The sequence below is a fragment of the Spermophilus citellus genome, assembly GCF_964194105.1.
Source record: "Spermophilus citellus genome assembly, chromosome: 9".
Classification (NCBI taxonomy): Eukaryota; Metazoa; Chordata; class Mammalia; order Rodentia; family Sciuridae; genus Spermophilus; species Spermophilus citellus.
Genome location: NC_138191.1, coordinates 132,862,377 through 132,879,401, shown reverse-complemented (window position 1 = coordinate 132,879,401; position 17,025 = coordinate 132,862,377). Strand labels below are relative to the sequence as shown.

At 43.4% G+C, this 17,025-nt stretch overlaps 1 protein-coding gene across 3 annotated transcripts in view; it reads right to left on the bottom strand.

The window, feature by feature from the left end:
- Positions 1-2,763, bottom strand: part of CTNNBIP1 (catenin beta interacting protein 1) — a 73,571-nt gene extending 70,808 nt beyond the window's left edge. Inside the window, exon 1 of one of the 3 annotated variants that reach the window (XM_081306813.1) lies at positions 2,495-2,763. The gene's annotated coding sequence lies outside the window, so the exon portion shown is untranslated. The remainder of the gene's footprint in view (positions 1-2,494) is intronic. The other 2 variants (XM_081306816.1, XM_081306815.1) reach the window with 2 other exon arrangements.
- Positions 2,764-17,025: the final 14,262 nt, after the last annotated feature.

Here is a 17,025-nt window from a genome sequence, read left to right as displayed (position 1 = left end):
TAAATACAGCCAGATGCAGGAACAAGCCATGTTCTTCTCGCCTGTATTTGTTTTTATGATTGAACCCAGAGATTGAACCCAGGGGTGTTTAACCACTGAGTCCATCTCTAGTCCTTTTTATTTGTTAAAATGAGACATGGCTTTGCTGAGTTGCTAAGGGCCTCGCTAAGTAGCTGAGACTAGCCTCAAACTTGCAATCCTCCTGCCTAAGCCTCCTGAGTTGCTCGGATTACATGCATGTATCACCTCACCTAGCTCTAACTGGATTTTAAACCCAAAAGCCCTCTTCCATCAAGGAAGGGCAGCATGCTCTGTGAGCCTCCTGTTATAACACGGATATGGCAGAGTTAAACTGTGAGGTCCAACAGACTGTAAGCTCAAGGACAGTCATTGTACCTTATTTGTGTACAATTACTACACTCTAACACAGTATCTGACTCATAACAGATCCTTAAAAAGTTTTGCTGAATTAAACTTGAACATGGCCAGTTCCAGAAATTCTCTAAAAGACACAGAACTTTCAACTAGTGTTTCCCAGAGTTTTGCTCTCCAGCTCTCAGCCCTTCCCAGGGAGACAGACTGCTATCACCCCAGTTCCCCAAGCCACCATCATCTCTCTAGGTAGCTGCAACAGTCAGTCAACTGATATCCCTGCCTCCACTGCTTCTCACAATCCTGAATAAAGATTTTTATTGTTATTTATTCATTTTATTTATTTGTTTGCTTATTTTTTTATTTATATTTTTGCAGTACTGGGGATTAAACCCAGGACCACACACATGCTAGGCAAGTACTCTACCACATTCCCAGACCCAGAACATTTTTTTAAAACTTACATCAGATATTTTTTCCCATATAGTTTTACTGGTGCATTACAGTTGTTACATCAGATCTTAATACCTCTACTTAAAATATCCAATGGCCTCTAACTGTATTTGGGATAAAATCCAAGTTCTTTATTGCTAACTACAAAATCTTTTTTCTTTTTTGTCCTGTGAGCTACAGATTCCTTTTTGGTCCTAGGGATCGCACCCAAGGGCACTCTACCACTGAACCACATCCCCATCCTTTTTCTTTTCTTTTCTTTTTTTGACCAGTTCTCACTAAGTTGCCCAGGCTGGCCTTGAATCTGCGATCCTTCTACCTCAGCCTCTTCGAATGGTGGCATTACAGGAAGGTGCAGAACTTAATGTTCTGGCCCCTACCCACCTTCATAGCGTTTACACTACTGAAATGATTTTGTCCAATTATTTGTTTACTCAATTATTATCTGTCCCTCCTTAGAATATATCTCCAAGACAGTAAAGGATGTGTCTGTCTTCACCATTGAAACCCTGGTGCATAGAATTGTGCCTGACACAGAGTAAATGCTCACTATTGGATGAATGAATCTTCATCCACAGAAGCATTTTATATTTACAAAGGACCACTAACTTCACCAGGAAGCCATGAATGATACAATGGCCCTTGACAGCTGGTTCCTTTATTTATGATTCAGAGTCTTGTTTTAAATCCAAGGAAGCATTAGCATCTCTGGACACTTTAATGGCACAAGAGATCAGTTTTCACTTACAATCTAGAACCAGGAACTAGAGCCCAGTGGTTGTAGCAGGGAGCTAAGAACCAAGACACTGGGGTACAGAACCTCAAGACAAACTCTAACTTGCCTCCAGCTCCCTTACCAACACACTTGTGCCTCAGTTTACCTAGTGGTGGCAAGGCTAATTTCCTTAAGATCTGTGACAAGAGACAAGTAATTAACAGACAGTTAGATCCTCAGAAAAAAGTGCTGCAAGCCATGTGTCCCATTATTCATAAAGGTCTTGATTTGTGGCCAACAGGGAGCTGTAGGGGGCTGTAGGGCCTAAGGATGTTGGATGTCCAGAGCTCAGGGTCTTGGTTGCCAGTTTCATGAAAAATGAACACTGGGGGTGATGCAAAGAAGGTGGGAAGTGTGGTTTTGAGTCCCAAGCGGTTAAATTTGCAGCTTCACGTATGCAAGTCCCACACGCAGATGAGACTTATGACTCCAATGTGCACCTTTCAGGGAGCGATGGAACGGAAAGCTCAAACTAGAGAGGAAGGGCGGCCCGGTAGCCAGACCTTGGCAGCATTTAGTTGGGGAAACACGGATAGTCAGGATGCTGGGAGTGGGGCGCAGGTGAGAAAAGAGAGGGGGCACCGAGATCAGGGGAGAGGACAGGCAATGACAACCACGCGGGCGCGGAGGGGTGCGCGGCTCGGACACCTGTGGAGGCGACCCCCGTGCGAAGGTGAGGAAGGCAGGGGGGTGGTCCGCGGCGGGAGGCAGCGGCACCAGGAGGGGTGAGGAGGCCCAGGCTCGGGAGCCACACAGTCGGGGACCCGCCGATGGGTCCGAGCGGGGTCCGGGGCGCCCTCCGCGGCCCCTCCCCGGGAGACAAAGGGCCAGCGCCCCCAAGCCCCGGCGCGGCGCGGGCCCCGAGCTGCGGGCATGGGCCGGCCTCGCGCTTACCTGGGCCGCCCGACCCGGCCGGCTGGCGGGGGCTGCAGGTCCCAGGCGCGGAGCGCGGCGGCCTGTTCGGGGCGCGCTCAGCCGGAGCAGCCGCGGCGGCGGCGGCGGCGGCGGCGGCGGCGGCAGCAGCAGCAGCAGCAGCAGCGGGAGCGGCCGCCTCAGCCTCCGCCTCCCGCTCCGTGAGTCACCGCGGCGGGGAGGGAGGGAGGCGCCAGGCCGCCGGGGGAGGGACCGGCGGAGGGGGCGGCATCTGGCTCCGCGCGGGCGGCGGAGGCGCGGCAACGGCAACGCCCCGCCAGGAGGCAGGCAGCGGAGGCTGGACGGCGGGGCGGGACCTGCCGAGGGAGGGGCCGGGCATTGGTTCACTCTGCCCGAAGGGCGGGGATTCAACTTCGGGGTGGGGCCTGAGCGGCGCGCGGGGATGCTCATTGCGCTTCTCTGGGTTGTGGGCGTGGCCATAGGCATGGAGGCGGGGCCACGTGGTGGGCGGGCAGAGCAGGGTCGCGGGGCGTGGCTGAGTCCGCGCTGAGAGCAAAGGGGTGGAGCGGAAGAAGGTGGGCCGGGAAGGCGGAGCGGGGGCTCCAAGGAGGCGGAGGCGGCTTGAGGGAGGAGCCCAGGCAAGGATGGAGCGGGCGCTGCGGCAAAGCCACTCTCCCTGTCTCTGGCCGTTCCTTGAGCACAGTAGCCCATAAAAGTAATGGCCTCTCCTACGCACGGGTCTATGTTTAAAACCCAGAGCGGCCAGACAGGGCGGGGTGACGCCAGTTTACCCAGAACCCCAGAAAAATCTGAAATGGACTCTCAGGACGTTTAGGGGCGTGGTCTTCCCCATCGCCAAGCTGGGTGCGATGCTACCTTGGAAGCAATTAGGCCCGCTCCTGAATTTGGGCCTGTCCAACCTGGGATCCATGGAGCCCAGAGAGCCCAGGGATGGCCTCCGTCGGCCGGGTAAACTCAGAATATCGAGAGTACTGTAGGGCATTTTTCAGGGTTGGGGCAGGGGTCCGTGATTAAAGTATTGCTATAGAAGTCTGGCGCTATCTGGAGAGAGTACAGAGAGAAACAGCCCATTTTAGGCAAAAGGCGAATTGGTTTTAACACCTGTCTTCCTTTTAAAGGGACAGGAATCTCATTTTCAACATTCTGACTTACCAATTACATCAGTTCAGAAGCCATCCTGCCCGACTTCCCCACCTCCTTTCTTTTCACTTCGTTCTTCCACCTTCCTTTTTCACTCTCTTCCTCTTTCACCAACTTTCTTCCTCTTTCACTAACTTTTCTATGCAAGAATATATAAATTTTTTATCTCCACTGTTTATAGCCTGAAATGTCTATATTCCTCTTTTGATTTCACCACTGTATTTTAGTCACAACTGGAAAATATTTTCGTTTAATAAAAGTCACAAGATTGGGCTGGGGTTGTGGCTCAGCGGTAGAGCACTCGCCTAGCACGTGCGAGGCCCTGGGTTCCATCCTCAGCACCACATAAAAATAAGTAAATAAAATAAAGGTATTGTGTCCAACTACAACTGAAAACTATTTTTTTAAAAAGTCATGAGATTACAAACCCGTTAAGGGCATGCATATATATATATATGTCTTATTAGTGTCTGCATCTCCATTAGTGTCCAGAATGCCCATAGTCAGGGCTTAACAAATATTTGCCAACACAGTATGCTAGTGGGTCCATCAGGGAAAGACATAGATTTGTCCAACTTGGGTCACATGTGTATGTATGTATGTATGTATCATTTATTGTTTGTTTGTTAGTTTGCTTATTTATTTATTTATTTATTTAGGGTGGGTTAGAAATCTGTAATTGACTGCCTCATGAGTACCCTGGGGTGAGGAGGAGTAATTCCCCAAGGGTGAGAGATGTGCTGGACTGCCAGAACCAATAGCTGTTCCCTATTTCCTAAGCCTTTCATGTCTCACTTTTAAGACTGTACAGATGGGTGGAACCTAAATTAATCCTGAAGTAATAGTGCTACCTAGTTTTTTTTTTAGTTGTAGTTGGACACAGTACCTTTATTTTATTTATTTATTTTTATGTGGTGCTGAGGATCAAACCCAGCACCTTGCACATGCTAGGCAAGCATCTACTGCTGAACCACAACCTCAGCCCCCTGCAGTTTTGAAATGTAAATAATATTCACAATACGTGTGAAACTTTTGGGAAAAAAAATTGTCCACACTATTACCTTTCATTTTATGCATTTCTTTCCCACCTTTATCCTTAATTAGAAATGAGGGGAAGTTTTCTCCCTCCCATTGCATCAAAAACTTCAGAGTATGATCTCAAGAATCTTAGGAGTAGGCTGGGCAGTGGCTCAGTGACACAGCACATGCTTAGCATGCTTGAAACTGGGTTCAACCCCAACACCTACCCCCTGCCCAAAAAAAGTAGAATCATCATCCACCCACCACATGGAATTTTTACTAGAGAGAAATTGAGTCCAATATTTAGAAGAAGAGAGGAAAACGGAAAAGAGACCTCAACAAAATATGTGTTCCTCAGTTGAGATCTCATGCCAACTCCGATCACAGCATTCCACATTTTATAGGTCCGCAAATTGACCTTTCTCTAGGGTCCCACTTCATTAACTGGCACCACTGTCTACCCCAGGTGCTTAAACCAGAAACTTAAAGAGCATCCTTTATACCACTCTTTCCTTTGTCTCTCATTTCCAGTTCATGCTGTTCCTACCCCTAAAGCATTGCATACATAGTACTCATTGAATTGAACTCACAGGTGCTATATTACTGAATTCAATCTCCAGCCTTTTTTTATTATTTGAGACAGAGTCTCCTTAAGTTGCCCACACTGGTCTCTAACCTACAATCCTACTGTCTCAGCCACTCACGAAGCTTAGATTACAAGTGCATGCCTCCATACTTGGTCTATCCATACTTTGATCTCCCTTCTTCCTACCATCACCTCTTCCTCAGTTTGTTTGTTGTTATGGAGGTCTCAATATTTTCGTAAGGCTGTCCTGGAATTCCTGGACACAAGTAGTCCTCCTGCCTCACCCTCCCAGTAGCTGGGACCAATGAGCATATAGCTGCACCTGGCCTATGCACCTGGCCTATTACCTAGTTCATATTCTTTTTTTTTTTTTTTTTTTTTTGAGCCTGGGGCTTGAACCCAAGCTTTCCCACATGTTAAGCAAGTGCTCTACCACTGAGCTACACTCCCAGTCCCCTCTTCCTCAGTTGAACATAACATTGGCTCTCACCTTGACTAACAATGATGCTCCAAGTGGTCTCCCATTCAGGCTTTCCTAGCTTCCTCGAATCCACTATCCACTCAACAACTAGAGGGATCATCTTAAAATGTACAATTCTTGTCAGATCTGTACTACTCAACTTCTCTTCATTTTCATCATTAAGTTCAAAATTTTTGTAGGGCATGGTGGTGCATGCCTGTAATCCCAGCAACTCTGGAGGCTGAGGCCAGAAGGTCACAAGTTCAAGGCCAGCCCCAGCAATTTAATAAGGTCCTGAGTAACTTAGTGAGATCCTGTCTCAAAATTAAAAATTAAAAAGGATGGGGATGTAGCTTAGTGGTAAAAACCCCTGGGTCTAATCCCTAGTGCCCCCTCCCCTCAAAAAACAACAACAACAAAATAAAACCCTTAGCATTGCTACAAGGCCTTTCCATCTGCTCCTGCCTGATCTTGAACCACCTTTGCCAGTTGAGCTCCAGCCATGGACAGGGCTTCTCCCTGTTCTTGATCACAGGCGCTTCTATGTGCTTCAGGACCTCTGAGTGCACAGTAGACTTAGCTTCAATGGCTCTTTTTCTTTTCTCCCCTTTCTCCTGCCTGAATTTTTTTTTTTTTTTTTTTTTTTTGGTCTTCTTTAAGGAAGCTTTTCTTAATCTATACTAGGCCTAGTCCCATAGCATGGCCACAGACTCCAAAAGGGCAAGGATTGTTTGACTGTAGCCCACTCTACCCCAGCATAGCACCTGGCTTAACAAATCTTTTTTCTTTTTTCTTTTTTTTTTTTTTTTTTAGAGAGAGAGAGAGAGAATCTTAATATTTATTTTTTAGTTTTCGGCAGACACAACATCTTTGTTTTTGTATGTGGTGCTGAGGATCGAACCTCAGCATACCAAGCAAGCGCGCTACCACTTGAGCCACATCCCCAGCCCTTAACAAATCTTATTGCATTAATAAGTAACTTTCCCTCCCACTCCTGAACCCAACTCCAGTGCTATCTACCCTCTCTTCCTTAGTCTTCTTTCACTAAACGTATGATTCTATATTTTCTCCTTTCAGCTTTGGGGAAAGCCTCCCTAGTCACAGAACATATATGTAACTTTAAATAGTTGCTTTTGGAGCAAGAAAAAAAATCTGTGTCTTCTCTATCAAAGGGATAACTATAGCAGTAAAAATTTCAGGCCAGAGAGTAATAAGTGGAGCCACAGCAGGCTTTGGAAAGGAGCCATATTAAAGCAATTATGGTAGCATTGCTTCTCCATTTTTACCCCTAAGAGGGCTTTCCTGCTTATGAGTTGAGTAGGTGCAAGATGAGAAAGGAAGAGACTTTGTATTGAATCAAGAGGAGAATTTTATTTTGTTTTGTCTTGTAAAGAAAGGAAGAGGGCTGGGAATGTAGCTCAGTGGTAGAGTACTTGCTTGGCATGCACAAGGCACTGGATTGATTCCCCTGCACTGCAAATAATAATAATCATAATAATGAACCTGATTCTTTTTTTTTTTTTTTCCTTTTTGGTACTGGGGATTGAACTCAGGAGTGCTTTACTATTGAGCTACATCTCCAGACTTTTTTTTTGTTTGAGACAAAGTCTCCTGGTTGCTGAGGGTCTTGCCAAATTGCTGAGATTGGCCTTGAAACTGAGATCCTCTCGTCTCAGCCTCCCAAGTTGCTGGAATTACAGGTGTACACCATCACAATGTCTGGTTCTTTTTTTTGTACCAGTGGTTGAACCCAGCTGTGCTTAAGCACTGAGCTTTATCCCTAGCTCTTTGTATTTTTTTATTATGAGACTGGGTCTCACTAAATTGCTGAAGCTGACTTTGAACTTGAGATCCTCCTGTCTCAGCCTCCCAAGCCACTGTGCCCAGATTTTTTGTTTTTTAAAAACTAAATTTTGGCCAGGTGTGGTGGCACATGCCTGTATTCCTAGAAACTTGGGACTGACACAGAAGGATTACAGATTCAAGGTCAGTTTAGGCAATTTAGTGAAACTTGACTCAAAATAAAAATTAAAGAGTGTAGTTCAGTGGTAGAGTTCTCCTGAGTTTAATCTCTAGTACCTAAATAAATAAATAAAACTAATTTTTTTTAAAGAGTGAGAGAGGAGAGAGAGGAGAGAGAGAGAGAGAGAGAGAGAGAGAGAGAGAGAGAGAGAGAATTTTTTTTTTTTTAAAGATTTTTTTTTAAAGAGAGATTGTGAGAGAGGGGAGAGAGAGAGAGAGAGAGAATTTTTTTTAATATTTATTTTTTTTTAGTTTTCGGCAGACACAACATCTTTGTTGGTATGTGGTGCTGAGGATCGAACCCGGGCCGCACGCATGCCAGGCGAGCGCGCTACCGCTTGAGCCACATCCCCAGCCCCGAGAGAGAGAATTTTTTAATATTTATTTTTTAGTTCTCGGCGGACACAACATCTTTGTTGGTATGTGGTGCTGAGGATCGAACCCGGGCCGCTCGCATGCCAGGCAAGCGCGCTGCCGCTTGAGCCACATCCCCAGCCCAATAAAACTAAACTTTAAGCACCAATAATTTTCAATAATATAGAAAGTGAGGGCTGGGGTTGTGGCTCAGTGGTACAGTGCTTGCCTACAATGTGTGAGGCCCTGGGTTCTATCCTCAGCACCACATAAAAATAAAGTCATTGTGTCCATCTATAACTAAATATATATACGTGTGTGTGTGTGTGTGTGTGTATGTGTGTGTGTATGTATGTATGTGTGTGTGTATGAAAAAAAAAAAAAAAACTTTTCTTTGGTCCTTGTGCTTGTCTCCTGTTTATATTTGATGTGGCTCATCAGTGATATGGAGGACAGACATTGATACAGAGGCCAAGTACAGAGCAGAGCATACCACAGTCAGTGCCATCCTCTTGGGCTGTGCCTTGGTAAATAATCATCATCTGATTTTTACTTTGGAGATAATAAGGAATTTTTAAACACAATGGTGAAAGCATTTTGTAGATCAGTGAACATACATATCTTGTGTCATGAGGTGGGTATGTGCAGCTGTGAACATCTGGCTGTCTGACAACTTGCCTCCAGAGTGTTGGTCTCAGAAGCAGCTGATGAGTAGACCTTCCCAACACAGAACCCTGCTGTGTGTGCTTGGGAACAGTAAAAAGAAATAGTGACTCCTTTCTGTGACTGAGTTTTGGTAGAATCGCATGTCTTTTAAGCATATGTTGTCAGTGCAGCCTCAGACACTCCCATTACCCAGTAAAGACAAAGCAACATGAGATCCAAATACTCAGCCTATTAGCCTTTAAACACAGAAGTCTGTTTAGCACCTTATTTCCTGCTGGTTATTGTCCAATTAAGGACAAAAAATGACCATCCCTAAAAGCAAATAGCTTCTACTCTCTGGGAGTGAGTGCTAAAACAGTTGCCAGCCCTTCCTCCTAAAGATCATTACATTCCATGCCTGTGCTGCAATGTTCTCCATGTATGCAGAGGCTGAAATGACCATTCCTGGGGATTCCCTCCTGGCCCTGTTGAGTTACAGACTGCTTAACTGTTTGTTACTACAAATAAGCAGAAGAGCCTGCCAACAGTAAAGAGCTGAAGCTTTGCTCCTGCCCGCCACCTCAAGATGATAAACCCTCCGTGTTTTATTATTATTATTATTATTTTGGCTAGGGATTTTCTGAAATTCTGCTATTCCTAAAACTGAGGTTTGGCCACAAGGTGACTGGTCGATTTTGCATTTGGACCAGCAAAGCTTTCTCAACCTAAATGGACTTTGTGGCTTCATTTCTCCAAACCCCCCATCTTCTTCATTACTATTCTTCTGAGAAATTACTTCCCATCAGCAATACTTGCCCCCAGCTGGTGAACCAGAGGGGGTTCTTTTTTGTAGTTCACAAACACTAAAGGCGGAGGGCAGCAAATCTACACCAGGTGCCAGCTAATGAAAAGCCTCACATGAAAGCTTACGCAAAGGGGACAGGCATGGGGCAAATGTACTGGTATCCAAGATTGCTCACTCTTCTCCCACACACTGCAGAACAGATAGTAATGATTATTAATTATTCAAGCAATGAACACACAAGCCAGCACAGATGGTTTAAAAAAAAAAAAAAGAAAAGGAAGTTACACTTCCTTTGTTGATATCCTCTGTTGATATCCTCTTAATTAGCACAATCTATGGAGCCAAGGGAAACAGACCGAGATGCTTACTAGTAAAAGAATTTTTTTTTTCAATTTTCCTGTCACTTTTGGGGCTGGAGATGTGGCTCAAGCGGTTGTGCGCTCGCCTGGCATGCGTGCGGCCCGGGTTCGATCCTCAGCACCACATACAAAGATGTTGTGTCCGCCGAGAACTAAAAAATAAATATTAAAAATTCTCTCTCTCTCTCCTCTCTCTCACTCTCTCTTTAAAAAAAAAAAATTTCCTGTCACTTTTTTTCTTTAACCTAAAAAATAATTAAAAGACAACTTAGGGGCTGGCGCTGGGGCTCAGTGGTGGAATGCTTGTCTCAGATGTGAGGCACCAGGTTCAATCCTCAGCAGCACATAAAAATAAATAAAGCTATTATGTCCGTCTACAACTAAAAAATATTTGAAAAAAGAAAGATAACATAGGTTATATTTGTATACATTGCTGATGAAATGGAATTTTAAAATCAAATGTTTTCCACAGTCTTTTGTGATAGCATATCAAAAAAGGGATGAAACCTTCACAGATGATTTTTTTTTTTTTAAGACGAGGTGTCGGGCTGGCCCTTAACTCCTGGGTCAAAGGAACCTCCTGCATCAACTCCCTGAGTAGCTGAGATTGTAGGTGCACACAGCTGTATCAGCATCATATTTTTAATTCAAAGCTTCAACCTCATGTCACTCCTGGTACATTTTATTTGTTCTCTGTATATATCATGATACATAGAGGCATTTCTTCCTTTTAGATAACATCTGGCACTATTTAAAAGTTAAGAACCCTTATTAAGTGTGGTGGCACATACCTGTAATCCCAGCAACCTGGGAGGCTGAGGCAGGAGGATCACAAGTTTGAGGCTAGCCTTAACAACTTGGAGAGGCTCTAAGCAACTTAGCAAGGCCCTGTCTCAAAATAAAAAGGGCTAGGGATGTGGCTCGGTGGTTCACCCCTAGGTTCAATCTCCAGTACTAAATAAATATATAGATAGATAAATAAATAAATGTTAAGAACTACAAAAGGGGGCTGGGGCTGTAGTCAGAGGCAGAGCATTTGCCTATGTGAGGCACTGTGAGGCACTGGGTTCGATCCTTAGCACCACATAAAAAAACAAATAAATAAAATAAAGCCATTCTATTCATATATAACTACAAAAAAAATTAAAATAAAAAAGAACCCCAAAGGGCTGGGGATGTGGCTCAAGCGGTAGCGCGCTCGCCTGGCATGCGTGCGGCCCCGGTTCGATCCTCAGCGCCACATACCAACAAAGATGTTGTGTCCGCGGAGAACTAAAATAAATAAATAAATAAATTCTCTCTCTCTCTCTCTCTCTCTCTCTCTCCCCCCCCCTTTTCCTCTCTCTTTAAAAAAAAAAAAAAAAAAAAAAAAAAGAACCCCAAAGGCAGCTGGGCAAAGGAGTGCACACCTATAATCCCAGCAACTTGGGAGGCTGAGGCGGGAGGATTGTAAGTTCAAAGCCAACCTCAACAAGTTAACAAGGCCCTTAGCAACTTAGTGAGAGCCTGTCTCAAAATATAAAGGGCTGGGGATGTGGCTCAGTGTTTAAACACTCCTGGGTTCAATCCCTGGTACTAAAACAAAGAACCTAAAAGGCATGATTTTGATCTTCATTTCAAATTCTAGGGCTATTGGCCCTGGTCTGAACTTATCAGTAGTTCTATCATAGTCCAACCTTTCCACATTGCCAGCCTTCCCACAGCTAATGACATTTCCTATTATCACAGTTTTCATGCGTCTAATGTAATAAAAGACATCTGACTCTCATTATTGCTAGAACCAACCTGGCCCTGTGAGTAAGGAGACTGTTTCCTCTGCAGGTGCTTCTCTTGACCTTGTGCCAACACTCATTCTCTGCCTTACAAAACTCACTCATGGGACCTTTCACTTGCGCTGATCCACATCTTCACCAGCATCAGGTCCAGTTTTTTGTTGGTTTTTTTTTTTTAAATTTTTTAAGTTGTGGGTGAACAATACCTTTATTTTGTTTATTTGTTTTTATGTGGTTGGTCCTGAGGATTGTTCAATCCTCAGGCTCTGCCACTGAGCCACCCCAGCCCACATCCAGTTTCTGTAGTCTGTCACTTATTCAAGGAATATGCATTGAGTGCCCCCCAGGTGTGTGGCACTGTGCTAGGAAAGGGCTCAGGCAGCAAATCTGATGTGTGTTGTCCATGCCCTCCCTTTCCTCCTAGTAGGTCTGATGGACATCAGTGAGTTACAGTCAAATAATTCTTTGTAATTATAGTTAAGTGCTAAAAGCCGATATATCAGGGCCTGAATCCATACAACTGGGAATGTATTAGGGTCAAGGAGAGCTTTCTTAGGAAAAAAACATTTAACCTTACACTTGAGGTGTAAGTTGGAGTTAACTAGGCAAAGAGGAGGGAGAACAGTAAAGCAGACAGTGGGACCAGCCAACCCACAGGTGAATGAGAAGGCAGGAGAGCTGTCGTACAGAGTGACGGAGAAAGAGACTTCAGGAAGAGGCCAGCCACAGAGGCTAGGTCCAGAGCTTTAAGGATTTTTTTTAGTTGTAGATGGAACCTTAAGGACTTTATAGGTCATGCTACACTATTGGTCTTCACCTCAAGAAAAACAAGATCTGTCAAAAGGTTTGAACAAGTGTATGTGACATGATTTGATTTCCATTTAAATAGATGACTAGAGAAAGAGGAATGGATTTCAGTGGCAGAGTGTGTTTAGCATGTACAGGGCTCTGGATTCAGTCCCTAGCACCACACACACATATACAAATGGCTCAGGCAAAAGCATGACAAATGGACCACAGTAGAAATGAACAGTATACTTCAGCTTTTGCTGGAATAACACTGGATTACAAACTACCTCAAAACTTGATGGTTGCTTTTTACTTGACAACAGAGAACTGCCTAGCTTCAGGCTGCAGGTTGGCCATGACTCTGTTGTATTGGACTGGATCAGCAAGGTTTAGTTGGAACGAAGTTTGCTCCACCTGTCTCCTCTCCTTGGACCAGAGGCTGCCCAGGCCTGTTCTGCATGAGGAATGGCAAAGAGCAAGAGCACCAAGCCCAACTGAAAAGCATTTGGAAGGCCCCTCCAGGAATCACGCCCACAAGTAGTCCATTGGCCAAATCGGCCAAAACCCTGCACAAGAAAGCAAACTCCACCCCAGGGAGAAAAGTGTGAAGAAATATTTTCTGAGTAATAGTCCAATATATTCAAGTAGCTATGATCAAGTCATTTTCCATTCTTTTTTTTTTTATTTATTTATTTTAGTATTTGGCGGACACAACATCTTTATTTGTATGTGGTGCTGAGGATCGAACCCGGGCCACACACATGCCAGGTGAGCGCGCTACCACTTGAGCCACATCCCCAGCCCCTCATTTTCCATTCTAATGGAAACTAAGTAAATGGTTGACTGTTGCTTTTCTCATCCTAAGATACTGTGGTTTAGCACCAAAACAATCTGCTTAAGTTTCCTAAAGCCTTTAATGTTTTTGGTACAACACTGGTATATCATCAGCTTAGAATTAAATTGATAACTTAAGAAACAGCCAAAGATCCCTAAGCTCAGGTTTTTTGTTGAACCTGCAGATGATGCAGTATGTGTTATGATTTCTAGATGACAAGAAGCACTTGCTGTAACAATAATGATATTACAAGTTTTCAGAAATAGACTATTCCCCTTTTGAACTTCCATGTAAACATTCTGTGAGTCTCTTTCTGTTGGGCTGGCTCTGCCCTGCCTGGAGTGCTCAGCTCACTCTTCTGCCAGTTATGCCAACGCTCCCAATTCTGGAATGGGCTCCCAAGGCAGAAGAAGAAAGGCATAGTACATGTCCCTTGGTGACGGATGGCTCTGGTTTGCTGCTACATACTCTCATCGATTTTTAGATGTCATTAAAGGATAAAAGAAAAATGCCTGCCTTTTCCCAAAGTCCTGGTTTCTCATTTATATTCCTGGCCTTGGCTTTACCTTGGGTCTGTCCTTTGCTTCCATTCTTGTAGTTAGATATGCATTCCCAGTAAGAGTCCTGGTCTTTTTTAAGAAGTTAATCTTGCTAGGGACATCCATATTTTTACTGGGGTAAGGCTGAGGAGGGAGTTCATGTAACTTGGGAGCCTCCCTGGGGAGTAAAAGTGAATTATTTTTAGTTGAATTGAAGTGGAGGCAATTCACTTAAAGAATCCAAAGGCTTTAGCAATATCTTAAATTGACTTTAATGAGTAGTTAGACCGAAATAGCTACAGGCTCCAGGGGGTAGAGCAAACCTATTGAGGGCCTCTCCTGGGAGATAAAAAGGGCTCACATAGCTTGCACATGAAGTGGAGCAGCTTGCACATGAAGTGGAGCGGCTTCCTCATGCCCCTAGCACAGCACTCAGTGTGGGAGCATTTCTGCTCATCTGACTAATTGGTGGCTAAATAGAGATAGAATAGAAAGGGACACTTATTTCACTAATAAGCAGAAAAGCTTTCTTAGGAAAGAGGACAGGCTCACAGAGGAGACAGGGAGTCCTCAAGCAAGCATACAGGTGACACATAGGACTTTTTAACTTTGGGCAGGCAGTTTCCATTTGATTTCTTTTCAGAATAGGAGACACATACAAGCAGCAAACTAAAGGGGTTGCAGGGTCTGGCAAACATATAAGGACTAGTTTTAATTTGCTTTACATTTCTGTTGCCAGTGACACCCTGCTGAGACAGCCTAGTGTTAACACAGGAGTTCCCACACACCCAGTATGGTTCTTTCCTCAGGAAGTCTTGGGCTATTGTAAGATCTCTTTAGACCATTTTATATCATTGAAAAGAAATAATTTCTTCAGAAAAAGTAACTCACCTCACCTCACCTCACCTCACCTTCAGGAAAGAAAAAGGCAGGAGCCACAGAATGGTGGGTTTTTAACTACATTAGGTGTTCCTAGTTACTTTTTATGATTCATCATTTCCCATTACTTCAAATATCTCAATTATGAACATATGAACTTCCTTAAGTCAATCCAAATGCATTGCTTCCTCTTTTATTCTTTCATTCACTGAGTACTTTTTTTTCTTTTTGGTAACCATACTGGACATTGAACCCAGGGACCCTCTACCACTGAGCTAAATCCCCAGCCCTTTTTATTTTTCATTTTGAGACACAGTCTCACAAAGTTGCCCAAGGCTGGCTTCAAACTTGTGATCCTCCTGCCTCAGCCTCCCAAATAGCTGTGATAACATGCCAGGCTTAAAATACATATTTAAATATTTTTAAAGATAGTATTTATTTTGCTTTCTCACAATTCTTTTCATTGCAGTTTTAAAGCAATTTACACATTTAATAACCATTCCTCACAAAATATCTACATGAATGTAGATATTTGAATGTTGACAAAGTAAGACAAAAACTAGGTATGAAAGAATAGCGGAATCAGGAATAGAAATGGACTCTTCTAGAATGTAGCTGCGAATGTAGCTCAGTGGTAGAGCATTTACCTAATGTGTAAGGCCCTGAGTTCAACCCCCCAGCACCCAAACATGCCTATGATCTCAGTGACTTAGGAAGTTGAGGCAGGATTCCAAGTTTGAGGCCAGCCTGGGCAAGTTAATAAGACCCTGTCTCAAAATAAAAAAGTCTAGATATATAGCTCAGTGGTAAAGCACCCCTGGATTCAATCTTCAGTATGTGAAAAAAAAAATAAACTAAAATAATTAAAAGATTATTTAGATCAAATTATATGGATCAGGATTATGATCAAGTATAGTATTCTTTATAATATTTGTTTATTTTACAATACTTAGATGAACATTTTAAATGTTTCTAAGGATCCAGCTAAGAAACATCATTTTTAGATTTATATTCAATCTAGCTTTTATCACTATGAACAAAATTTTATGGTTATATACCTGTAATTTATGGATGTATTAATGATACAAGTCTTATTAGTGATATGAGTCCTATTTGGGGAAAAAAAAAAAAGGACCATGTCCAACATCCATTTTGGAAAATGAACCAGGTAACATGTGTCTGGCATATATATACCAGCATTCAGTAAATTGCTGATGAAAGATCCAATGACATCACAACCAGAGATTTCCCCGACTCCTATACAGTCACTGCTGCTATTTTTTCACAGTGAGCTGGGGATGTGCCTCAGTGATACATCATGTGCCTATCTGGCTCAAGGCCCTGGGTTCAATCCCCAGCATGGCAGAATATTTTCTCAAACTATGTTTTCTTCTATTCGATTTTAACACCTATTCCCTTACAAGGGAGAAGCACAGTTTGTGTTTTCAAACTTGAAGGGCCTAGAGGATACAGTTTGTCCAGTGCTTTTCTTTATGTGTACTAGGGATTCAACACAGGGCCTCAAATGTGCTAGGCAAGTGCTTTACCAATGAGCTACATCCCTTGCCCTCTGATTATAACAAAATTAACCTGGCACAATGCACCTTCCACTCTGGCACAAATAACATGGTGGGAGGACAGAAACACTTTGCTGGAACAAAGGGTGCCACTGGCCTGGTCAGATTCCCTAAAATGAGTCCTGCATGGACACAGTCCACATTTTTCTTTCTGAGAATGGTATATCTATCTGTACTTCTTTATATGGAGTCTTGCTCTTGGTAGTTTCTGGCCCAGGAACAAACCACGGAAGCTTCTAGAAGACAGTTTGAAAAGAAATGCTGCAAGGCTGAGAAGCTAAAAGAGTTGACCCTATGGACACCAAAAGTACAAATGCTCTTTTCATGAGTAACTATAAACAGAATGTTTAAATAAATAAATTTTAAGCTATATAAAACAAACCAAGTATAATTTGCCAAGACTTAGAATAAACCTGATGTAAAATTTGAGATATCAAAATTATTTTGTTGTCATTTTTGATACTGGGAATTTTATCCAGGGGCACTTTACCATTGAGCTACATCCCCAGCCCCTTTTAATTTCTTTCTTTTTTTTAATATTTATTTTTTAGTTGTAGAAGATGCAATACCTTTATTTTATTTATTTTATGTGGTGCTGAGGATCGAACCCAGGGCCTTGCATGTGCTAGGCAAGTGCTCTACTTTTGAGCCACAACCCCAGCCCTGGACACAATATCTTCATTTTACATTTATGTGGTGCTAAGGATTGAACCCAGTGCCTTGTGCATGCTAGGCGAGCACTCTTTCCA